At 44.3% G+C, this 26,472-nt stretch overlaps 1 protein-coding gene and 1 non-coding gene across 2 annotated transcripts in view; both read right to left on the bottom strand.

Annotated features, from left to right (window-relative positions):
* The window catches only part of LOC126481822 (protein bric-a-brac 1-like), a 1,776,705-nt gene that overhangs the window by 1,446,088 nt on the left and 304,145 nt on the right, over window positions 1-26,472 (bottom strand). Inside the window, exon 5 of the mRNA XM_050105780.1 lies at window positions 17,454-17,493. The gene's annotated coding sequence lies outside the window, so the exon portion shown is untranslated. The remainder of the gene's footprint in view (window positions 1-17,453; window positions 17,494-26,472) is intronic.
* Trnat-agu (transfer RNA threonine (anticodon AGU)) lies at window positions 14,907-14,981 on the bottom strand. The gene has a single exon. It is a non-coding gene; the product is annotated as a tRNA-Thr (tRNA).

Below are 26,472 nucleotides of genomic sequence, written 5' to 3'. Positions count from 1 at the left end.
TAACATTTGTGTTACAGATTAAGTGTCTTTCGCCTATGACAGTGCTTTGCCAATACCTGCAGGTCCCCTCACAGGCGACAGATTGGACAAGTAGCTCAAACGTAAAGTATTTAACGTCCTGTCGACAACAAGGTCATTTGAGACAGAGCACGAGCTCGGATTAGGGAAGGATGGTGAAGGAAATCGCCTACCGTTGGGTTCTGAGGCCATCCTCACCTCTTTTAAGCGGCTGGCTAGTGGTCAGAGAGCCCCAGCAGTCTCTTTGAATGAAAGGCCTTGTATGTTGCAACGAAGCGTCCTGTTCCCAATACTATCTGTGCGCTATAACCTTCAGTAAGCGATACTAATTCTGGGACCTTTCCCTGGATGCTCCCTCAGTTTACTAAAATCATATTAATTTTTTCTATCTCTGACTTATTCCCCAATTATGATTTCCTGTGCCCCGCCAGTAGCTCATCTGGTATTGACAGAAAAGAACTGTGGTTTTATAAAGGGTCGGATCACAGACAGCCCACTGCGTAGAGTAAGGCAATATTTAGGAACCCTCATGCATATCTGCAAAAACAGCTCTATGCACTGTGAAAGAACAAGAAATTGCAATATTTATGTGTCCTATGAAAGAACTCGCTACTAGGGTAGCGGAGTACGTGTGGCGTGCACATGGGGCTTTTTAGGTTAGAGAACCCCTTCCTTGTGATCAAAGACGCTTTTGCCTGTTAAATGAGCCACAGTGACCTCAGAGAATCTTGTTTCTCGCAGGTCAGATATAGAAAAGATTAATATGATGTTAGTAAACTGAGGGAGCATCCAGGGAAAGGTCCCAGAATTAGTGTCGCTTACTGAAGGTTATAGCGCACAGATAGTATTGGGAACAGGACGCTTCGTTGCAACATACAAGGCCTTTCATTCAAAGAGACTGCTGGGGCTCTGTGACCACTAGCAGGCGAAAGTTGCAACATCAATCACAACGAAATCCTAACTTCAGACTGGAATGTTTCTCGTAAGGATAGGTCAGTCGCCCATTGTGGCGGCGTTTTCATTGCAGTAAAAAATTCGATGAAATCTGGCGAGGTTATAACGGATTCCGAATGTGAATTAATCTGCATGAAACTATCAACGAGACTCTTATGGGGAGTGACAGTCACGGGAATGTCACCCAACTTTTAACATAAGAGCAGCACCTGCGACTGGGCAGGATATGACTTTTTAATCAGAACGGAACCACTCTTCATCTTAGAGATGGCTAGAACTTCCCCGTATTTGTCTTCAATGCGTTCGACAAAAAATAAAGGCTTTTTGGCCTAAAAGGTGTCCCCATCGATCCACGTACTGAGGGTGGGGGGATGGTTTTTTTCTCCTTGTTGTGTAGTCCTGTGTTCCACATTGTGACCAGGGAAGGGAACGTTTTGAGATCGTGCTTCGTTGCAACATACAAGACCTTTCATTCAAAGAGACTGCTGGGGCTCTGTGACCACTAGCAAGAGAAAGTTGCTTCATGTGCGAACTACCCGCCATGGTGTCACCCACTCCGAACAGCGTCTCTCCCGAAGGGCGGCACCCAGCCACAACGTAGCTAATTGGACAGTAGCCCATTGCTGGGAGTCCCCGTGCCCCAGTCATGTCGAGCACATTTTCCATGGCATACATGGGGAGAGTGCAGGGCAGGCACCAGACGAACTCTCCGCAACAAGATGGCTACCGTGCTGGGTTTCGGGTGTACCATGCCAACAGGAAGGAAAGGTACCATGGTGTAAGGGTGCAAAGGCAGAGTACGCATCACAACGGGCGATCTTCCCTGCACGACACGCACTTCTGTAAAATTCGGAAAAGATGGCACGTCAAACCCAATAATGGGGACCATATAATCGTTAATGGAAGGTGAAGAGAGCGCTGGGAGTGAAACTGGAAATCAAGATCAAAATGGTGAACCGGGTCCAGGCAGGCAGGGTCTGCACCAAAAGGACCTTCTGACGGAAAGTCAGAGGATGTAAGACACAGCCGAAGTGTAGGTTTGCAGCACAGGAAGACCAAGTAGTGCTTCAAAAGCTGGTGCCCCGTGGTAGCCAAGCACGTACTCACTCAAGAGTGGAGAGCCCCCTGGAGAGGGTGGGAAGGGAGGAGGACAAATTGATTGAGATGGAAGAGGAAAAGGAGGACGAGTAGTAGGTTCGTTGGTTTTGGGGTTTGATGGGGGCTACACATCGAGGTCATCAGTCCCCTGTTCCAAACAGACATACTTGTAAAAGGCCTATAGAGTAAAAGCGTAACCTCTGCACCCAAAGGGAGGGAACACCAAGAGGTACAGAGCTAAAATGAACACCGCAGTAACACAAAATAGGGGACACTTAAAAGGAGCAGAGCAAATAGTTGACTAGAGTAAAACAGACTACAGTGGTTGATGGATCAGGTAAAAGGTCAACCACTCAACTACAAACGAAGAACCTCCAGCTGGAAAGCATTGATAGAGGTACCAACACAACTCGTTACCACAAAAGACACCATTTTGGTATCCACGTCACAATTAAAAGTCGTTGGAGTGGGTGTAGCCCGAGAAATCATGCGACAGCGCCAACACTAGAGCGAGTGATAAAACCCAGCTGCACGGATAAAAACGTAAAACTGAGTCAGCTATAGAGGCATCGTTACCTAGAATTACAGGAAGTGCAGCTGGTAAATTCCCGTGTGGGGTTGCTAGTCCCCCATCGGGCGCCTCCCCGGGTGGCGGATTGGGGAATGCTCTCCAGATATGGGGGGTACCGGGGAAATAAAATACCCGGGGTGGACCAAAACTAGCACGGGTAGGGAAGACTCGTTAAGCCATGGTGAAGGCAAATCCCTAGGGGTAGAGTACCCCAAAATCAAGACTCCTGGTCCTCCAGGTTGGGGGTTGTGCAGAGGGCTACCAACCCTCTCATGTAAAACAATGGCCGGTCAGGACACTCAAGGTATGCCTCGGAAACAGGACAGAATTTACTGGAACAGAAATTGGCAAAGTTACAAGGATTTCTCTTTTGGCTCGTGGAATGTCAGAAGTCTATACCGCCCAGGAAGCGCACAAATACTAATAAACGAACTAGGAAAATACAAAGTACAACTGGTAGCGCTCCAAGAAATAAGATGGCAGGGAACGGGATCAATGAAAATAGGAGACGGGACAATAATGTATGGAGACTGCGGTCAGCGCCATGAATTTGGAACGGGCTTTTACATTCATAAAACAGCAATTGACACAATAAAGGAATTCAAATCAATTAATAACCGAATATCACACATTACAGTTCAGGCTCAGTGGTTTGATATTACATTTATAAATGTTCATGCACCCACAGAAGATAAGGAAGATGACGTGAAAGAAGACTCATAAACTTTGCAATGGCAAATGGTCTCACATTAAGCAGCACAAAATTCCAACACAAACGCATTCATTTAGGGACATGGATATCACCAGATGGAAAAGTAGTGAACCAGATTGACCATGTCGCCATCCAAAGACGATTTCAAAACAGTATTAAAGACGTTAGAACTTTTAGGGGAGCAGATTGTGAGACAGATCATATGTTAATCATAGCTCAAATGAAAATAAAGCTAAAAAAGAAACAAAGTACAAATAGAGTTGAAATTAAAAGGTACGATGTAGAAAATCTGGCAGAAGAAAAAATAAAAGAAAACTTTAGGAAAGAAATGGAAATTAACCTATCGGAATCTAGACTGACACATAGTGACCAGCAAGACGTGGAAAGTAGATGGAGACACCTCAGAAACAGTATTCAAGATGTACCTTCCAAAACTATAGGTAAAAGAAAACGAACTAACAAAATCTGGTTTAATATAAAGTGCCAAGAAAGAGTACTGGAGAGGCAAAATGCGAGGAAGGCATGGTTACAAGACATGGACAATATTACACTAAAGGAGAGATACTATAAAATCCGCAAGGAAACACAACGAACTCTAAGACAAGAGAAGAGAAAACACTACAACAACATGGTAAGAGAAGCGGAGGATGATTTCAAGCATCACAGAGCAAGGCAGATGTACCAGAATATAAAAAAGTCCTTGGGAAAATTCACTAAAAGGGAACAGTTTATAAAGGATCATAATGGGAAAATACTTACAAACAAGAATGACATACAAGAAACATGGAAGACATACTTTACACAGCTGCTCAACTGCAATGATCCACAATATTACTTTACATTTGAAGAACCAGATACAGTTGATATACAAGTCACCACACCATCAGTAAATGAAATAAGACAAACAATAAAGAAATTAAAGAACAACAAGGCCTGTGGGGAAGACCAGGTATATGCTGAGCTTTTAAAAAATGGAGGACCACAATTGGAAATAGAACTACATTCCTTAATTGAAACAATTTGGGAGACAGAAAACATACCGGCCGATTGGAAAACTGCAATTATATGCCCCATCTTTAAGAAGAATGATCCCCTTGTCTGTGATAACTACAGAGGAATTGCCCTACTCGATGTCACGTATAAAATTTTGTCGATGTGTATACTACACAGACTGATTCCCATAACCGAAGAACTGATTGGGGACTACCAATGCGGTTTCCGCACTAACAGATCCACTTTGGATCACTTATTCACATTGAGACAAATAAATGAGAAGGCATGGGAATTTAATGTAGATATCCATATTCTATTTATAGACTTCAAGAAGGCCTATGATAGCATACACCGACAGACACTCTTAAACACCATGAAAGAATTTGAAATACCATTAAAATTAATCAAATTAGTTAAAATGTGTTTGGAAGAAACCATATGCAAAGTTAAGACACCTGCAGGAGAGACTGAAAATTTTAAGGTGTACACTGGACTGAGACAAGGGGATGCCATCTCACCTATTCTATTTAATATTATCTTAGAGAAGATTGATAGAGAATTCACCAAAACTAACCCACAAGGGATCCAACTGCAGGGACAGAACATTACTAGACTTGCTTATGCAGATGATGTAGCCTTAATAAGCACTTCAAAAGCTGAATTAATCAGGATGATGCAAAATTATTACAAAATAGCTGAGAAAGCTGGACTTCATGTGAATGAAGAAAAGACAGTATATCTAGTCATAAGTAAAAAACTCCAACAGAAAACACCACTGATCGTAAATGGTCTCACTTTCAAGGCAGTTGACCACTTCAAGTACTTAGGGAGTCTTTTTAGCAGAGACAATAGAGCAGAAATAGAAATAGACGCCCGTCTAGCAGCAGCTAATAGAACTTTTTACAGCTGTATCAAAATTTTAAGGATGAGATCACTTAGTACTGAATTCAAAACCCGTTTTTATCAGTCAACTATTGTACCAGTAGCATTATATGGATGTGAAGCTATTACATTCAGGAAAAAAGATGAAGAAAAACTGTTGATATTTGAAAGAAAAATACTAAGAAAAATATTTGGACCAATCTTCGATGAAAATGTCATGGAGTGGAGGATAAGGAAAAATGAAGAACTACGGGAGCTGTACAAACATAGTACCATTGTGGAAATGTTAAAGAAGAGAAGACTGAACTGGGCTGGTCATGTAGCAAGGATGCCGGAGAACAGACTACCCAAAATAGCATCCAGTAAGAAATTAGAAGGAAAGAGAAGAAGAGGAAGACCTCGAATTAGGTGGATGGAGAATATCCGGGAAGATGCAGCTAGGATGGGCATCAACTCTGATTGGACAACAATTTCCCTGGATAGAAATAATTGGAAGAGGCTCGTAGAGCAGGTGTATGGTCGATAAGGCCTTAGTCACGTGTAAAGTAAAAGTAAAGTAAAGTAAAGCAGCTGGTAAATTAAAGGACTGCCGCAAGGGAGCTAAAAGGGGGCAGTCCATCAGAAGATGGACCACTGTCAGCCCTCCATCACAGCGACACTTGGGCGGGTTCTCACGACGAAGGAGATAGCTGTGGGTCAACCGCGTATGTCCAATTCGGAGACGGCAGAGAACAACTGAGTCCCTACGCGTGCCCCTCAAGGATGAGTTCCATATGGCCGTGGACGACTTGACCATGTGGAGCTTATTTGGTGTGTTCAAGACAGACCATTCAGAGCTTCAGATAGCGCGGACCTTGCGATGTAGGACGAGTAGTAGTAGTAGTAGTAGTAGGAGGAGAGAGAGAGAGAGAGAGAGAGAGAGAGAGAGAGAGGGAGAGGGGTGGGGTGACATAAAAGGTGCGAAGGACTGGAGTGTATTTTGGTTAGTTTTCATGTTGTTCTTCCACAGATACCTTTCCCACTGCGCCTGATAATTGTCACACATGGTTGGCAACTAGCCATACATTTCTGAAAAATTGTCTATAAATAACAATATTTTTAAGCGTGTGTAACACTAAGGTACTGTATGTGTGAGTAAGCAGAAATAGTCAGTCCGAAAATTTTCACATTAGAACAGCAACGTTAACCAATTTACGAAATCTGCACCTGAAAAACTTTCATTTGGCTGGATACACGCAACCTAGTAACGGAAGGAACAAACTTATATCCGACAGTTTTACACAAGACGAACGAAAAGGTAAGGTAGGCATAGCGAAAAAGAAACCATCCGCTCCGACGGCCAGTAAAACCATTAGGCACGCAATGGCGAAGAAAGCCATACTTCTTGAGGGATTGTTATACCCCGCGCCCCACACCCAAAACAAAGAAAGAGGGAAAATGCCACGCGTAAAAATCCGTTCCGATGATTCCATGAATAATTCGTGGCACGACATTTACAAATGAATAGCTAATTTTATGCTCTCGCGATAACTGCTGCCTGGAACGCGATGAATTAATTACATTCCCGGTTCCCCCACCCCGGCAGTCGAGGTTAGAGTCCGCGAAATGTTCTCGTGGCCAAGTAGGAAAAACAGCGCCACTTGCAAGTAGCGCCATGACTATTTCATCACCCGGAAAGATCCCACACACACGAGCAGTGCAATATTTAATGCTTACACTTGCCAAAGTATGCCCGCCAGGCCACGAATTGTGCTTTGCGGGTGAAAAGGGAACAAAAAATCTGTCTGTTTACGGAAATAAGAAAAGCGACTAAAGACAAATAGTAAATCAAATAATGTTGTTTATTCTGCTACCGCCGACGCAACATTTTCCCTCTGGTATTTATACCTCTGAGCGCGCAAGTCCCGAAATGAAATCTCCGGTACGGAGCCACGGCGAGGAAAAGTCGGAAAAATCCCACAGTTCCAGGTCGGAGGTAGCTCAGCCTCGAATGCTGCCGTTGAAGAGTTTAGAGATTTAATTTGCATTCTCTGCGGAAAATTATCATTTCTAAATATCATCTGATCATATCATCTGTTCTCTGCAAATTATTGGCTGCCGAAGTGAAACGCAGTGACTTTAGTAACAAGGTCGATTAGAAGGGTTATCTGGAAACACACAAATCATATGGCACTTTCTTGACGATTATATTCACGATACAGTTTCAGTTAAAGTTTTCGTACGCTAAGGCCTTTCTGAACTTCACATTTCACCGAGTAATAAGGAAATAAGCTTTCTTAAACGAATATACTAGTTACCTTAACACATGATCTACACGATAAAATTCCATTCGTCGTCTCATGGCACATGTTATTAGATTTTATCAGGGTAGTTCAGTGAACAACTGACAGGTTTAGTAAAAGATATCTTCAACACACCGTGAGCTGCACTAGAAATGCTATCAAGTGCTGTCAGGGCCTAAGATTTGATAGCAGTAACATAAACGACAAATTGTGTTCTATGTTACAGGACATATTTCAGACACTCCCATATTAACTGACAAGCATGTCATTGCTATAGAACTGAGTAATGTAAGTAGCAATATATTATCGCTATATATGTTCACTTATCATTTTGTAGACATCGATGTACACACGGTTGTTTGTTCCTCTGTAGCAGACACCACTGATGACGGGTTATAAACTGGAAAACCGGTTTTGGCAAACGAAACAATTCTAGTGCAGCTCATGGTGTATAAAAGATGTCTTTTAATAAATATCTGGAAGCTGCGGAGCACTAAGCATCCAAGATCTCTATAACTGGGAAGTTATGACACTCAAAACAAAATGTTCGTTTTATTCCTTGATGACCACCGCCACCCCCACCCGCTCTTCTTTCCATATACTCGCACATATTAATGCACAACTGGTCGATAACAACAGTGTGTGCATCTTTTGTTTAACTTTCCTTTAAACAATGGAGTACATTGAATAGCCTGTAAAGCTTCATTTCCTACGTCAAAAATGAACGAGTAATTAGAAAAGAACCAGAGAATCTATTAGGATGCGTCTCTGCTCCGTCACAGGGTATAGGTGGTGGTGGTGGTACGCTTGCTCAACAGCGAAGTCATCAGCGTCCTTACTAAACTAGTTGGAGAGCAATGTGGCAACATTTTTTAAAGTCACGAACCGAATGATAAAATATAAAATATACGTATCATTCTGTCTGCTCCGTTCTCACTCACTCGTTTTCCCACTTTCAGACAGAAGAACAAAATATATAATTGTGAAACTTCATTGTAGATGACCTTCAGCAACCTTATTTTCATGCTCAGTGTTACTGGTTTCGATTATCACGCCAAAGCAAATAGTCTACTGATCGAAACCAGTAGCACTAGGCATAAAAATAAACATGCTGAAGGTCATCTATAACGAAGTTTCACAATAATTTGACAGCTGTAAGGCCTCATCCCATCACAAATCTAAAATACACAACACTCAGTCAGTTTGTAAAATCCACATGGGCTATAACTACACGACATCTAATATAATGTAACCGGGAAATGAGAATGGCTGATCACTGACGAAAAGTAGGACGAACCAGCCACCCTGGGAACATTAAAATCTTCTACCAAATAAGCTAAATAGAATGGTTCAAATGGCTCTGAACACTATGGGACTTAACATCTTAGGTCATCAGTCCCCTAGAACGTAGAACTACTTAAACCTAACTAACCTAAGGACATCACACACATCCATGCCCGAGGCAGGATTCGAACCTGCGACCGTAGCAGTCCCGCGGTTCCGGATTGCAGCGCCTAGAACAGCACGGCCACTATGGCCGACAACTAAATAGAAAATCAGGCATGAAACATAATCTTAAAGCACGAACCACGCTCGATAAACCAGACGTAGCCCTCATGTCTTCATATAAAAGCATCCTGTTAAAATATGGTATACAGATATCTATATCCAGGTAGCCAGGACTCAAAGGACAGTACCTTATACAGAGGCGTGTTACAAGTATTTTCCATGCAGGCATTCTTAGCTGTTTCATCTGTAGCTTCGTTACCCTGGAATTACCACGTGCCCTGGTACCTAGCAGAATGACATTGCCTCTCCTTGCCTCTGCAAAGAGAATGGGAGTAATGGATCATCTGGACATGTTTTCCTGCTGATGGATAGCCTCAAGAGTATCTGCGGAGTCGGTCCAGAGGAGTATTTAGCAGCACAATTACACCTCATCTGCTCCTGCGCCGCCAAAATCGCACATAACTAAGCATCGTATACTGTGAATGCTTCAGGCAAGCGAATCTTGAGTGTACATTCAGTAAATATCACAGTGGATCCGATGGAATACCGCTGCTTAGACCTTCCAGTGCAAAATAAACAAACTTACAGCTCTCGAATAAAATACTTCAAAAATTAGATTTAAACATAATCTGAGGTAAAATTCTTTCTGTACAATGATGAATCTAAATGCTCGGCTTCCTTGTTAAACAAGTCTGTGAACGATTCCAACCCAGATGAAGCAGTAATTTGGTTCGCATTACGTTCTACTAGGTTCCGCTTTGCGTTAATCTTCTATACGAAACCGTCCCTTCCTTCTACACGAAACCGTCACTTTCTAATTCGTAGTGATTACGAGACGCACAGTAATCATAAACGTTTTCTATACATTTCGACACATATTGGACAATTCGTTTACTGTGAAATACGACGTCACTGCTATTTGACAGTTCGTTTACTACGATGCTCCATGTTTGCAAAGTATTTTTAGTTAAGCAACGATAATGTTACATTTCACTGACTGGATTTTGCTGTTAATCATGTCTTTGATCTCAGTATGTCTTGTTGTCCCATGCACTATCCCTTCTCGTGTTCGTCAGTAAAGTTTTCCAGATAATATTTATGTTTAAAATCTGTGTGTTCATTTAGCATTTCGTGTGGCTAGTTCCTCGTGTGTGTGTGTGTGTGTGTGTGTGTGTGTGTGTGTGTGTGTGTGTGTGTGTGTGCGGGGGGGTGGGTGGGTGGGTGGGTGAGACTATCTGCATATGTGGTGGTTGTCCACCTGTAAAATTAAACATTGTAATTTTACAGTGATACCTACTTCTAGTTTGATTTGACGTTCGTGTTGCATCTATGGTAAACTGTCACTGTTTAATTAGCAGTTAATACGTAACACACAGTAATTATAAACGTATGGAATACTTTTTACACGAAATACTGAACGAACAGACTTTAAACATTAAGTATTATCTGGAAAATAGCAAACATACTGGGACACGAAAAGGAATAGTACATGTGTTAACAAAATACCCTCAGACCAACGATATAATTCACAGCAAAATCCTGTCAGTGAAATATACCATTATCGTTGCTTAACTAAACATATTTTATTAACTTAAAGCATCTTAGTATCGAAGTGCCAAATAAATGTCAAATCGTACTTTACCGTAAACGAACTGTCAAATATGTGTCGAAACGTATTCCATACATTTATCATTATTATGTGTTACGTATTCACTGTGACATTTTACCACAGATGAAATACGAACTTAAATCAAACAAGATGTAAGTATCAAAGTAAAATTACAATGTGTAATTATACACATGGAAAACCACCACATATGCAGATAGTCTCTCTTATCTTGTATTCGCAGCTCACTCGAGAAAGGCAATAACGCATAAACAGCTTTTGTAAAGAACATTAAACCTATTGCTGCTAGTCTGCACGCATCATTTTCGAAATGTCATACTAAGACTTGTACTATGCTGCGGGCAATCGAACGTAAAATATTTTAATTTCGTGCTATTTATAAAATGGTTCAAACGGCTCTAAGCACTATGGGACTTAACATCTGAGGTCATCAGTCCCCTAGACTTAGAACTACTTAAACCCACCTAACCTAAGGAAAGCACACACATCCATGCCCGAGGCAGGATTCGAACCTGCGACCGTTGCAGCAGCGCGGTTCCAGACTGAAGCGCCTAGAACCGCTCGGCCACAGCAGCCTGCGTGCTATTTATAAACAGCCGTGCTACAGACCCCTTTTGTCAAGGCTAAATAATTTTTTCTGTTATTAAACGACAATTTCTGATCCGGTACAAGAGTTAATAACATAACAGCCACATGTGTAGGCCTGGAAGGGTTCTTCCTTCGTCCTTCGCCATGTCGTGAGGAGCGCCGGCTGCGGTGGCCGTGCGGTTCTGGCGCTATAGTCCGGAACCGCGGGACTGCTACGGTCGCAGGTTCGAATCCTGCCTCGGGCATGGGTGTGTGTGATGTCCTTAGGTTCGTTAGGTTTAAGTAGTTCTAAGTTCTAGGGGACTTATGACCTAAGATGTTGAGTCCCATAGTGCTCAGAGCCATTTGAACCAATGTCGTGAGGAGCGAGTCCGAAGCCGGAAAGTGCTGCCGCCTCGCGATATGCAGCGCGAGAGCCAAATTATGCCAAGCTTTACACCACTGATAAGCAAACGAAACGAGTAACAGCAACCCGTATAAAAATTCGGTACCGCTACACTTGTAAAAACGTCTCGATAAAGAATCGTCAACCTCGATATGACCCGCAAGGCCTGTTTAAACCTCTACTACTACACCAATGATGAAACGCTACAGTAATATAACTGGATTCAGGAAGATCCTGTCATAGGACCGGAAAATGTGCATACAGTCAACGCACCATTTCCAACTAGTTCCTTTCGACTTCTGTAGATATCTCTGTAAAGATAAAACCAGATAAACATTGCGTAGGTCAAGAGAAACACAAATTTATTAAATTGCTCCACGTCTGTCTCCTCATTGAACAACACCTATAGGTACTTAATATCCCACTATCTAACATAAAACTTGCGCAATTCTCCCTTCTGACAAAGATTGGAGAAAAAAGAAAAAATATCTGTCTGAACCCCATACAAGCAGACGAAGGCTCAGCAGCGAATTTCTGTAAGCTTTCCATATCAGAAAAAGGAAACTTCTAGTTCACTATAGTACAATTTGAAGTACTTAGCCCTTGACAGCTAGTGGGCTGGGCCGCTACCGCAGTAAACACAGCAATGGGAAGTTGGGCATTGTCAGCCACCATTGTATTGCCAGTTACGCTGGGCAAAGTATTGTGGCTGAACAATGAAGCTATTACGGGTGCGAAAATTTCACCTATTTCGAGAAAAAAAACGCAAGTTTTTAATATGCAGAGAGACACTCCTCCAGACATCTATATCATATCTGAATTTCAGTATTTTCCCCCGACTTTTGTAGAGACACTGGACTTCACGCAAGTTAGATATTGACAGAATTACAGATTTTTCCACGTGGTAATTGTAGGCGATCGAGACTTTAATTTTCCATCGTTGCGGCGAGCGGAGCGTTGTGAAGGCTGCCTGCAGACACTGCACGTCGCGAGACCGTCGCCGCCTTGGGCCGTAAACGACAGATGCCAAATAATTTAAATCAAAATACAACTTCAAGCGAAAGAGACATTGACACCTTTTGGACAAACAGACTTAGGGTACTAAGTGAGTGCATTTGGTAAGTGCTGCTTCCTGGCAGGGTTACTCACACTGTGACATTTCACTTTACGTGCTGGGATAATATGTAACGTCACAAAGAGCCCGGCAGGCTTCAGGCTCCAAATACCATCCTCGCCAAGCACTGTGAATTTCCCTAACAAATCACTTCACGCGCACTCATCATTTCCAAGCCACAGTCAAACGCGAACATCCATGGCTGAACGTCCCAAGTCAGAGCCATCTACTAGGCAGACTGAAATTAATATAAAATTACAGTGATTACCAGTCAACGCTGACATAATCGATTACTGGCTATACCGATTTCGACACTTTACTCAGTCTCTATAGCCCTACGAAACAAGAAACATTATACAAAGAGAGATTTAAGTGTTGCAACTGTTTTAGCCAGTAAACGATATACGTAGGTTGGAACTTAAATAGTGGCAACACTGCTGTGGAGACACTATGCAATGGAATCTACGATCGTCGCTGATAGCAAACGTTGTTGACGTACCTATCTTACTTCCGAGCAAATGGACTCGCCCGTCCAACGTCACCGGCGTGCGCACAATCGAGGGAAACACAGTCACTTGAGAGCAAGCGGTCTAACGTTACGGTGTCACTATGTTTTCGAAACAGAAACAACGAAGTTGGATCAAGATTGAATGTGCCAGAGGTCGTACAGCACGACAGTGTCATCAAGGCCTTCAAGAGGCGTGCAGGAAGTCGGCATTGCCGTACAGAACAGTGGCACGTTGGGTAAAAGCCTTCAACGAAGGTCGGCAAACTGTGGCAGACATGCATCGGGCAGCTCGTCCTAGCGTGTCTGAAGAAGAAGTGCATGCTGTTACCGCGTTAGTGGGCGGTGATCGACGCCTTACGATTCGTGAGCTCGCCCACGAAACCGGATTAGCGCATACGACTGAGCTTCGCAACCTGAAGGGACGCCTGGGCGTCCGAAAAATTGTATCACGATGGGTTCCGCATTGACTTGACGGAAACGCAGAAATGGATGCATTAAAACGCTGGTCAGACGCACTTGGAGCGCTATGAGCGCGAAGGAGAGGCTTTCTTACGCCGTATTGCAATACTGAATGAGACAGGGCCACATCGTACGAGCCAAAACTGAAACGCCAATCCAACGAATGGCGTCATTATGGGTCGCCGCGAAAGTCGAAAGTGCGTCAGAGCCCCAGTATGGTGAAGGTTATGGTGATTCTCGAGTACGACTGTGATGGTGTAACCCTAACCTATTACGTTCCTCCACGGGAGACAGTCAGTCCGCAGTATTACTGTTCATTTTTGAAGCATCACCTGCGACCAGCTTTGCGGAAGAAGCAGCGACACTTTCTGCGCAACCCACCCATCTTTTTGCACGACAATGCGCGGGCACATACAGCGCAAGCCGTGGCTGCTCCGTTCGGTCGATGGGACTGGGAAGTACTGCACCATCCACCATACTCCCCGGGCTTAAGTCCCTGTGACTCTGATTTGATTCAGAAGATGAAGGAACCACCTCGTGGCATGCGCTACAGAACTGTTCCAGAGATTTGACAGGCAGTAGACAGCTCCATTCGCACTATCAACAGAACAGGCTCTGGTAACGGTATATTACGCCTTCCACATCGCTGGTGACTACTTTGAAGGACAGTAACAGGTACAAACGAGTAACTCTTTTGTATCGGGCCGGCCGGTGTGGCCGAGCGGTTCTAGGCGCTTCAGTCTGGAACCGCGCGACCGCTACGGTCGCAGGTTCGAATCCTGCGTCGGGCATGGATGTGTGTGATGCCCTTGGGTTAGTTAGGTTTAAGTAGTTCTAAGTTCTAGGGGACTGATGACCTCAGATGTTAAGTCCCATAGTGCTCAGAGCCATTTGAACCATTTTTTGTATCGGTTGTGAATAAATAGTTGCCACTATTTGTTCCAACCCTCGTATATGAGCATTGTCTGGTAAGTTCTGTAATCAAATTTAGTCTGCTCACTGATGCCCTATGCCAACAAAATGGCAAATATCTAGCCTTAATTACAGTCCGAATTGTATAACGTCTCCTCTGGTCACTCATCAATGCGGGATAAGAAATGTTAATTGCGTGCCTTCTCCTTAAATGTTATATGTAAATTGAAAGGGCATCACTGCTAACAGCTGCAAGAGGACATTAAGCGGAATCAGCGCCGACGAACGAAAATGTGTACCGGACCGGGATTCGAACCCGGAATCTCTTGCTTACTAGGCAGGTGCGGTAACCACTGCGCCACCCGGGACCCAGCGATATCGCAGCTGCACGGACTATCTCGGTACGCCTCACGTCCGACCTCCTATGGGAATCTCTAACTAGCGAACACGAGTATACTGGATAGGGACTGCGGACAGGTGGCGTTCGATGGAGGTGTGGATCGGCCGTGAGGCATACCGAGGTGGTCCGTGCAGTTGCGTTAACGCTGTGTCCCGTGTGGCGCAGTGGTTACCGCACCTGCCTAGTAAGCAAGAGATTCCGGGTTCGAATCCCGGTCCGGTACACATTTTCGTCCGTCGCCGCTGATTCCGCTTAATGCCCTGCTGCAGCTGATAACAGTAATCACCCTTCAATTTACATATAGTGTTTCACAGCTGCTGGATCTGCGTGTTGTCCGCTCTTTCGAAGGAACAGACACTGTGGATTAAAAAAAGAAAAAAAAAAACTATTTGAATGTCACTGGCTGCATCGTTCGACTTGGCAGGGTGATGGTATGGAAAGCGTCGTCGCCTACAGCAGTCTAACGGTAAAGGCTCAGGTGACATCCAGCGTGTTTTATTAGAACGTATCAAAGCGTTACCTCACAGCACAACATCTCTGAGAGTACACTCCACTCTCTTTGCTTTTAAAGTGAGCTCTCGCTTTTTCTGACACGGTGTCGTTATTGCCGGTGTAACGCTTTCTTTGAAGGTGTCTTCATTAGGTACTTCGACTTGTCCAACGATTAGTCATTCTACTGTTTGGTCAAAACGTTGGCATCTATTCTCTTTCGTACCCATCTCCGTGCCTAAGATATCTAACGCACGCCTTGCTGTGGCTCGATTCCAAGGTGTCCTGTCCGAATTCTGGTGGTACAAGTAATTTTCATCACCAGTATCTAGTCGTCAAGGGGAGAAGTGATCGTGTAAAGTCCCTGATGATCAGACCTTGCACGAATAACCTGAATTAAATTCCAAACCTCTTCGCAGTGTCTCATGCAATAAGGGTAATATGGCAGTGTTCAGCCCGACTGTTCCCTTAGGGTCTGAGCACTATGGGACTCAACTGCTGAGGTCATTAGTCCCCTAGAACTTAGAATTAGTTAAACCTAACTAACCTAAGGGCATCACAAACATCCATGCCCGAGGCAGGATTCGAACCTGCGACCGTAGCGGTCTTGCGGTTCCAGACTGCAGCGCCTTTAACCGCACGGCCACTTCGGCCGGCTGACTGTTCCCTTGATGCTATACGACAGGAATAGGCAATGTGCTGACACCATGCTTCACCCAGCCCTTCTCTCTTCATAAAACAACACAAATACGAAACCACACTACTCTCTCTCTCTCTCTCTCTCTCTCTCTCTCTCTCTCTCTCTCTCTCTCTCTCTCTCTCTCTCACACACACACACACACACACACACACACACACACAAACACATTACAGTTGCCTATACTCAATAGACATATTAAAGGTAAAATTCTTACACGCCGCGTAGAAAGGGGTCCAATTTGCGCGAAGAATCGAAACGCTTTTCGATTAGACTTTTCGAGTTTCCCAACCAAAAATGCCGAATGCCTCTTTCTTTCTCTCTGTTTCTCTTTCGTAAACAGATGTTGCCTTTAAATTTCAGGTTCGTTCAAATGGTTCAAATGGCTCTGAGCACTATGCGACTTAACTTCTGAGGTCATCAGTCGCCTAGAACTTAGAACTACTTAAACCTAACTAACCTAAGGACATCACACACATCCATGCCCGAGGCAGGATTCGAACCTGCGACCGTAGCGGGCGCTCGGCTCCAGACTGTAGCGCCTAGAACCGCACGGCCACTCCGGCCGGCTCAGGTTCGTCTTCACAACAAATTGTCCTTGACCATAAGCGATTTCCAAACTGCAAGGACAAAGTTTGCCGTGAAAAAAATAAGGAAACTATTTGTTAAGCACTAAAATCTTATGGCAAAAGTTTCGATATAACGCATACATTAATTTCAGTGAACCAGTCAGTGAGACGCAACGACTTTTTTTAAGTAATAAAAATTAACTTACTTTAAAACAATAAAAGCAACGAAATTATTTCATTCATAGGCATGATAACGTGTGAATAAAAGATATCTACTGGAGCATATACTTAAGCACACACGTACATCTGAACACACCAAAGCTGTCTGTATACAAATGGAGATGAGTATATATATCAGATGCGAATATACAATTATTGGTCAACAGCAGGATAATTTCTAAGCAGAAAGAAAGAGACTTAATCAACGTAAGATGCCATGATTTTTAAAGAAGACTGGCGTAACAGAAAACATTATTGCTCATTAAAAGAGCAGGCTTTGATTTCCGAATAATTATTTCCATGGCATAACATTTTACGTTACCTAATATTCGTTCAAAAAAACTCAAGTAGGAACACAAAATCAATAGTTACAAATCAAAATCACGGTTTTTTTTTATTCACGATTTAGCGACTAACACGCCGAACACGGTAAAGCTCCAATAAGCTACACAACCATCACTACTTACCACATAAGGCGTCCTAAATGCGGTTGCAGATCACGTTCACCTGTAATGAACACAAAGATTTCATTATTTCAGTGATTTCTGTGATTAAGAATACATACTAATATTATAAATGCGAAAGTAACTCAGTCTGTCACGCTTTCAAGACTAAAACGCTGAATCGGTTTTGATTAAATTTGGTAGGGAGATAGATTGAACGCTGAAAAAGAACACAGGCTACTTTAGAAAGTACGTAATACAGCATACTTATTGATTTGAAGAATATAATTCAAAATATGGAACAATAGTTACTCTTTGAAAAAGCTAATTACTTTTTGACTTTTGAGCTTCATCATATTTGTCAACATGCTTTTATTGGTTGATATGTTCTACATAACATGATTCAAGGTATTCACTACAATGCTTACACAATTGTCAACGTGTTTCGTCCATACTTCCAGATTAATACCAATATTATTAAATGCGAAAGTTACTCTGTCTATTGCATTTTCACGACTCTACCGCCGAACCGATTCCGATGAAATCTGGCATGGAGATAGCTCGCACCCTGAGGAAGACCATAGGCTACTCTAAAAAGTAGTATTATTTGTATGAGCATTATTAACTTTTTAAACGTGGTGTAAGTGAATGGGATGCAGGCGACGCTGGAACGAAGGTGGGGGACTCTTAGTGTTTCCGTGACTGCGAATGCAATGTTACCGTGCACGCGGTTTATGAGAGTGAGCCACCTCGTATAGATGGAGAGTTTTGTGTTGATACAAAAATTAAATCAAACGGTAAGCCCGAGAACCATATTTAAAACTACTGTGATATGCCTGGAAAACGTGTCTGACTTAGCGCATAGATCAAAGAGAGCTCGGGCTGCGACAGTTACTCGAACACAAGAAACCTAGAAGCCATCTGAAGTCTGCCGGAAGCTGAATGCAGAACGTCAGGCGACGTTAAGAGCTACTGAGACACTAGAACAATCACATGCCCGTCGCATTTTAGACGCTCAGCGTCAACGCTTCTCGCGTAACTTCCGAGACGTTGGAAGACTCGCAACGACGTCACTGAAAGTCTGTACGACAGAGAGATGTCGTACCTTTACATGTGGAAGAGGCTTTTGGTGAGCCTGCATTTGATCACGATCTGTTAGTTGAGTATGTCAATCACAAATAAGTCATCTTAGCAGGATGGATAAAAAATGTAGGCACTATAATGCATCGAAATGGAAGGAATAAACGGTTCGTATGCGTTGCTCTGGTAGCAAAATCTCACATCCAGTACTGTGTGAGCATGAGGAACACTTAAGAACTCTACTTTTGTACGAGTGTACTGAATCGAGACATCTTTTAAATATAATTAGAAAATATAACGCGTGCTTTCAGATTTGACATACAGTTACATACCAGAAACACATTCATTCTGTACTTACATACCGTCACTGCACCATTTTTTATACATACCTCTTTTTAACACTATAGACACGGCCATTATACATTAGTAGCTGACTTACTTACCATCATTCATCATAACAAAAATACTGATATGCGAGGGCAGCCGCGGGTAACAGCTAGAATACGTAACGTATGTCGGAAAAATCAAAAATTATATGGTGGCTATGGCGTTCAGGAATTTTCGGCTATAATACTACACATATCCCATTTATCTTTCTTTTTCCTCCTCCATCGCACCATACTAAGACATAGGAAAATCTTTAATATATTCTGGAGTTAGAAACAGCGTCTTTTACGAACAACATACTCGTGACGTATTATACAAGCGGTTTACAAACAAAGAACCCCAGCCACTAGCACTTTCCTAGATTACAATTGCTAAAACGCAGGGCACCAACTAATAACATTGACGACTAATCAGCTAAACCGCTCCTATACCGCAGAAATGAACACGCCCACCCACAAGCCATGAGTCTGATAGCGGGACATCGGTTTTTTCCCGTGTGAAACAGTGTTATGGTAAACGAAAGAGTCTACGGAACAAAACTGTGTAGGGAGGAACACAAAAATTAATGCATGAATGTAATAATGTGAGTTGCTTGTTCCTGCTATATCAAGCTTCAGTTAAAGGGACATTTGTGTTCTATGCCGCCAATGTTAAATTATAGAATTTTGTGACCCATTATCTTGGAAACTTTTTAAGACACCAACTTACCATTTTCCATAATTATTTAATGTACCTTTCTACATAGACTGAACAAGAATTATTACTAAAATTGTATGGTGGGACATGTTATCTTTTTTTCAATCACTCAGTTTTTTGACAGAATTTTGTTCATAAATGAACATAAAAACAAAACAACTTAGGATATTTTAATTATCCTAGTTCGTATGTGTTGAATCTCACACTTGGCATGCTGTGAAAATTTCGTGTCTATATCATCGGTAAGTTTTTAGAAAACGGGTCATTTATTGCAAAAAATGTAATTGAGAGATATTGATGTTTAAAACTTTCTTATTACAAATTCTTATACACACATTCCTGCGTTTTTTATGCACTAGAATTGCCCTGGCCTATAGTCTGTGTCTTCTTCAGTGTCACAACAGCCCAGTGCTTGCCTCCTTTTCTTTCTTGCTTCTTTTGTCATTTGCTGAGCAGCTAACTCTGCCTCACGTACACGAAGGTAATCCAGTTCCCGCAGTCCTTTAGCTGTGTTCTGTCCAAATCTTACCCCTAACTTCTCCAGAACCTTACGTTTTTCATAGTTCCCACCATTAAAAGTTACTACAGCATCAGACACTGTCATGAGGCCAACAAATACGTTTTTAGACACACAGCACCACACAACATTATTGAAGGACTCATTCACATTCTTGGTCTTCCCTTGTAAACACTTCTTTAGTAGCTCAGGATTTGCCAAATCTCTGTATATGGGTTTGTTTGCCTCCATTACTGCCAAAGGAAGAGAATGTTTATGTGTAAATTCATGCAGGGTGCCAGAAAATTCAGCTTACCTATATTTACACCAAGTGTTTGGTAGACGTGGACACAAAGCATGACATGGCTTTTCATCGGTTGATATTCGATGAAAGAAAGTGCTCCATACATGTCTTTTCATCTCCTCCAAATTGTCACAGTTATCTCTAATGGCCTTCCCGTAATATTCCTGTAATTCATCAATTACTTTGTCCGTTAGTCTTCCAGCACATTTTACTGTCTTCCCATCAGACAGTTTTGTGTTTCAACGAAAGCTAATATCAGAAACAAAGGATTGATTTGTTTATTCATAATCCCAACTTCTGAGACGTAGCAGTAGGCACAAAACAAAGCAATTCACAGCCTTCTGGACTGTGCTCAACTGTGGCAGTATATGCGTAGCCGCGAAATTTGACAGTCACACGTCAACATTCACAATATTGTTTGAAGATCTCACAAATGTCTGATTTTAATGTATTATATACCAAAATGTTCGGGAAAGTTCAAAGTACATTATGGAGTAGAAAACAGAAAACGTCAAATTTCAACGAAATTCACGCACAATGTCCCCTTAAGAACAGTTCCACCAAATTTGGAACGGAAATGTGGCTGTAGACAAAACTAATGTGTTGGTGAAGCTAACATACTATATATAATATCAAGACAATATTACACGCAAAATAAAGAGGATAAGATACAAAGCATGGTTGACTACTATGCAACATATTAAAATATCACTGATCCACTCTGAACAAAAAGTAAAAGTCCATTTTCAGGGATATATGTTTAAACGGTGATTCTAGATGATACGAAATAATTTCAGGATATGACCCGTTACAGAACAAAGGAAAAAAATAAGCTATGATGACTATAACGCACCTATCACAAAATTTGTCACCTCCAGGGAACAACACACTAATACACTGTACATACTCTAGCAATGATAACAGCCCCAATTCGACGAAAAGGAGATTTCACAAGTTTCTTCAGGTATGCCATATGCAGCTAAAGCCACTCATTGATGATTAAATCCCGGAGACGGAGGTGATGATTGTACGTTTCATCTGCTGTTTCAAATAGCAGTGGGCATTTCATATGGGATTATGATCGGGTGATTTAGCAAGCCAGTCGAGAATGAGAGTTCGTCTAACTTAGAAAGTATGTGTGAGCACTATGAACACGGCTGACGTCACCTTGAAAACGGGAGTGTCCATAGTACACTGATCATTAGAGACTAGATTACATGCATTTGCATGTTGCATATGCATTTGCATATTTGGCTCCTTTTCACCGGTTATTGCAAAAATAACAAAAATTAGTGACAATGCATATTTTCGCTCTATCTTTACAATATTTTAAAAATTCTGACGGGCGGTCTCTAGTTCGATCTAGTTTTGATGTCTCACAGATTGACCGCGACCTAGAACTGCGTGCATTCGCTAACCGAGAGGTCACTGCCTAGCGAAATCAGTACAGAAGAAGAACAGAAACAAGCAGACAGAGTCAATGCTCCTGCGCCCCCGCCTAATTCCCTGCGCTGTCATACCGCCCGGACGCGTCGGCAACAATTAAATGAATCTACGCAAGCTGTTAGTTGCACGTCCATTGTTTCAGTTTAGCTTTCTATTTACTTGTACACAGCCGAACATGTTTACGACGTGTAGTGTGTAACGTGTTGTGGGCCATGCCACCCGAAAAAAGAAAAGTTGTTTCATGGATAGCTGACCATCCTGAACATCAACATTTGGCGGAATTGTTTTCTATTGTCGAGTTTGAGAGAAAGACGTTTCGTGCAAAAAGAAGTTTCAGATAGACCAGCATGTCAAGACAAGTCTTCATATCGCAGGAATGCAGAAGAAAGGACCACAAGAACTTCTGACAACAGCAACTTGCAGTAGCATGGATTTGTCCAAAGGTAACCAAAAAATTCGGTTGGTTGGTTTGAGGATTAAAGGGACCAAACTGCAGAGGTCATCGGTCCCTTGTTTCATAAACACACAGAGCACAGGGAAACCATCCATTAGTCATTCGAAGCACAAGATAAAAATTCCAGGGGAAGAAAATCCCCAAGGTCAATAATAAAGAGACGTGGAAAACGGAGCACAGCAACAAAAACAACACAGAGAAGAAAGGCAGAAGGAAGTAAAACTGTACAGCAGAGGACTGAGGCTGGCTGATCACGAAAATAATAGGATGAGCCAGCCACCCTGCAACACGTTAAAGCCTCCAGCCTGAAAGTTTAGGGTGGAGTCGGATGACAACACAAAACTAAGTAAAATATACAGCACAAAAGAGGGTGACGCAATAAAATTAGAGGGACCTATAAAACCCACTTGCTCGAATAAAACTTAAAACACGGTCTCCCATAGAGACATTGTCACCTAAAAGAGGTGATAAATCACCATGGAGATTAAAAGTTCGCCTGAGGGCGGTTAAAAGAGGACAGTCCAACAATATATGGGCCACCGTCATATTCGCACCACAGCGACAATGAGGGGGGTCCTCTCGACGCAGCAGATGACCATGCGTCAGCCAAGAGTGGCCAACGCGGAGCCTACACAGAACAACAGAATCCCTGCGAGAGGCCCGCATGGAGGAACCCCACACAGTCGTGGTCTCCTTTACCTGCCGCAGCTTGTTGGGTGCAGACAGAGTGCGCCATTCGTCTCCCCACAACCCAAAGACCCGACGGTGCAAAACCGTTCGGAGATCAGTTGCCGGGAGGCCGATCTTCAACGGCAGTTTGCGGGTAGCCTCTCTGGCTAACTTGTCGGCGAGTTCGTTTCCCGCGATCCCAACGTGTCCCGGGGTCCATATGAACACCACCGAACAACCACGCTGTTCAAGAGCGTGAATGGACCCCTGGATGGCACCAACAATGGGATGGCGTGGGTAGCACTGGTCAAGAGCCTGCAGACTAGTGAGCGAGTCACTGCAAATGACAAAGGACTCTCCAGTGCTGGTACGAATATGCTCAAGGGCACGAAAAATGGCTGTCAGTTCTGCGGTGTAAACACTGCAGCCTTCCGGCAAGGAGCGCTGGTCGACATAGTCCGCATGAGCATAAGCGTACCCCACAAGGCCATCAACCATCGAGCCATCGGTATAGATAACCTCTGAGGCATGGTATTCGCCTAGGAGAGCAAAGAATTGGCGGCGCAAGACTGCAGGAGGAACTGAATCTTTTGGCCATCGGAAAAGTTCCAGCCGAAGCTGCGGCTGACGAATACACCAAGGTGGGGTATGTTGGCGGACCTGGAAAGCAGATGGAAGAGGCAAACACTAGAGTTCATTAAGGAGCGACCAAACACGGATCCCAATGGTACGTCCTGATCGCGGCCGCTGGTGTGGGAGATGGACTGCCGCATTAGCGAAAAGGAGACGATAGTTAGGATGACGGGGCGAACAACGGACGTGGGCAGCATAGTTGGCTAACAGCTGTTGACGCCAAATACGAAGTGGAGGAACCCCAGCCTCAGCAAGGAGGCTACTAACAGGGCTGGTGCGGAATGCTCCTGTCCCCTGTCGAATCCCACAGTGGTGAACGGGGTCCAGCAGTTGCAACGCTGAGGGCGACGCTGAGCCATACGCCACACTCCCATAATCCAGACGGGACAGCACGAGGGCATTGTAGAGCTGCAGCAGCGTATTACGATCTGCACCCCACGTTGTGTTGCTGAGGCAGCGGAGGGCATTCAGATGCCGCCAGCACTGACGCTTGAGCTGACGAATATGTGGAAGCCAAGTAAGCCGGGCATCGAACAGCAATCCCAGAAAACGGTAAGTGTCAACAACCCTGAGCATGGCATCCTGAAGATAGAGCTAAGGGTGGGGATGGACAGGACGACGCCGACAAAAGTGCATAACACAAGTCTTCGCAGGAGAAAATTGAAACCCATGGGCTAGGGCCCATGCCTGCGCCTTGCGTATGGCTCCCTGCAACCTACGTTCTGCAACACTAATGGTGAAGGAGCTGAAAAAGATGCAGAAATCGTCAGCATATAACGTGGGTGAGACAGACGACCCTACTGCTGCTGCAAGGCCATTAATGGCCACAAGGAAAAGGGGCACGCTCAATACAGAGCCCTGTGGAACGCCGTTCTCCTGGATATGAAGTGAACTATGGGATGTGCCAATTAAGACGCGGAATGTCCGAATAGATAAAAAATTCTGAATAAAAATGGGGAGAGAGCCCCGGAGACCCCACCCGTGCAACGTGGCGAGAATACGGTGCCGCCACGTCGTGTCATATGCTCTGGAGAGATCGAAAAAGACGGAGACGAGGTGTTGGCGCCTGGAAAAAGCAGTGCGGATTGCAGACTCAAGAAAGACCTAAATATCGGCGGTGGAACGGCCCTGACGGAAGCCGCTCTGGGACGGAGCCAGAAGACCCCCAGACTCGAGCAGCCGACACAGCCGTCGACTCACCATGCGTTCCAATAGCTTGCATAGAGTATTTGTCAAGCTGATGGGCCGATAGCTATCCCCATTAAGCGGGTCATTACCAGGCTTCAGCACCGGAATGACGGTACTCTCCCGCCACTGCGACGGGAAGACACCATCGCCCCATATGCGGTTGAAGATGGCAAGAACACACCGCTGACAGTCCGGGGACAGGTGTTTGAGCATCTGATTGTGGATGCCATCTGGCCCAGAGGCTGTATCGGGGCACTGTGCCAGGGCGCTCTGGAGTTCCCACAAACTAAATGGGGCGTTATACGCCTCAGGGTGGCGAGAAGCAAAAGAAAGCCGTTTGCCTTCCTCCCGGCGTTTGAGCGCGCGAAACGGAGGCGGGTAATTCCCCGACGCAGAGGCCCGAACAAGGTGCTGTGCGAAATGCTCGGCGATTGCATCGGCATCGGTGGATACCGTCCCGTTGAGGGTAAGCCCTGCGACACCTGTAGAGTGCTGCAATCCAAAGATGCGCCGAATCTTCATCCACACCTGGGAGGGTGAAGTACGGGAGCCAATAGCGGAAACGTACCTCTCCCAGCACTCCTGTTTCCGCCTTTTGAAGAGCCGCCGTGCCTGAGCATGGAGACGTTTGAAAAAAAATGACGTTCTCCAAAGACGGGTGCCGCTTATGTCGCTGAAGAGCCCGCCGACGTTCTTTAATGGCTTCAGCGACCTCTGGAGACCACCAAGGCACTGACTTTCGCCGGGGGCACCCTAACGAACGAGGAATGGTACGTTCCGCAGCGGAAGCAATCGCTGCAGTCAGTGTCTCAACCGTCACATCGATGGTACCGTGGGGGAGAGAGTCAACAGTATCAGCAGTGGAGAACGTTTCCCAGTGTGCCTTGCTAAATGCCCATCTAGGCAAGCGTTCATGGGAGCGACGCTGGGGTAGTGAAAGGAAGATTGGAAAATGGTCACTACCACACAAGTCGTCATGGACTCTCCAGTGGACCGATGGTACAAGCCCTGGGCTGCAAAACGACAGATCTATGGCCGAGAACGTGCCATGCGCCACACTGAAATGTGTGGCGGCGCCAGTGTTTAAGAGGCAGAGGTCGAGTTGGGAGATGAGATTCTCGACATCTCTTCCTCGGCCAGTAATCTTCGTTCCACCCCACAGGGGATTGTGGGCGTTAAAATCCCCCAGGAGAAGAAAAGGCGTGGGAAGTTGGGTGACAAGTGCAGCCAATTCGGTCAGGGAGACTGTACCACCTGGAGGGAGATAGACGCTGCAGACGGTTATGTCCTGGGTAGACCTTACGCGGACAGCCACAGGAGCACTATACACAGAGGTAAGGACATACACTCAGGCTCCACCCGACACACAATTGGAAGTGCTACGGTTGCAGTAATAACCCCCGTATCCACGAAGGACAGGGGTCCGCATTGCCGGGAACCAGGTTTCCTGGAGGGCAATGGAGAAAGCAGGTGTCATGCTTAGAAGCTGACGTAACTCAGGTAGATGGCTAAAATAGCCGCCACAATTCCACTGGAGGATTGTACAAAGCGTGACCTGTAGGGGCATGCAGGCACTGAAAAATCAAATTACTTCACAGGGTCACAGGGGACTGAGAAACGGACGTCGCTACGTCCATTGTTTCTGAGGAGACGGCGAGATCTAGGTCATCAGGGGACGCAAAGAGCTCGA

This window comes from Schistocerca serialis, chromosome 5, assembly GCF_023864345.2.
Source record: "Schistocerca serialis cubense isolate TAMUIC-IGC-003099 chromosome 5, iqSchSeri2.2, whole genome shotgun sequence".
Taxonomy (NCBI): domain Eukaryota; kingdom Metazoa; phylum Arthropoda; class Insecta; order Orthoptera; family Acrididae; genus Schistocerca; species Schistocerca serialis.
This window is presented reverse-complemented; position numbering and strand designations above follow the sequence as displayed.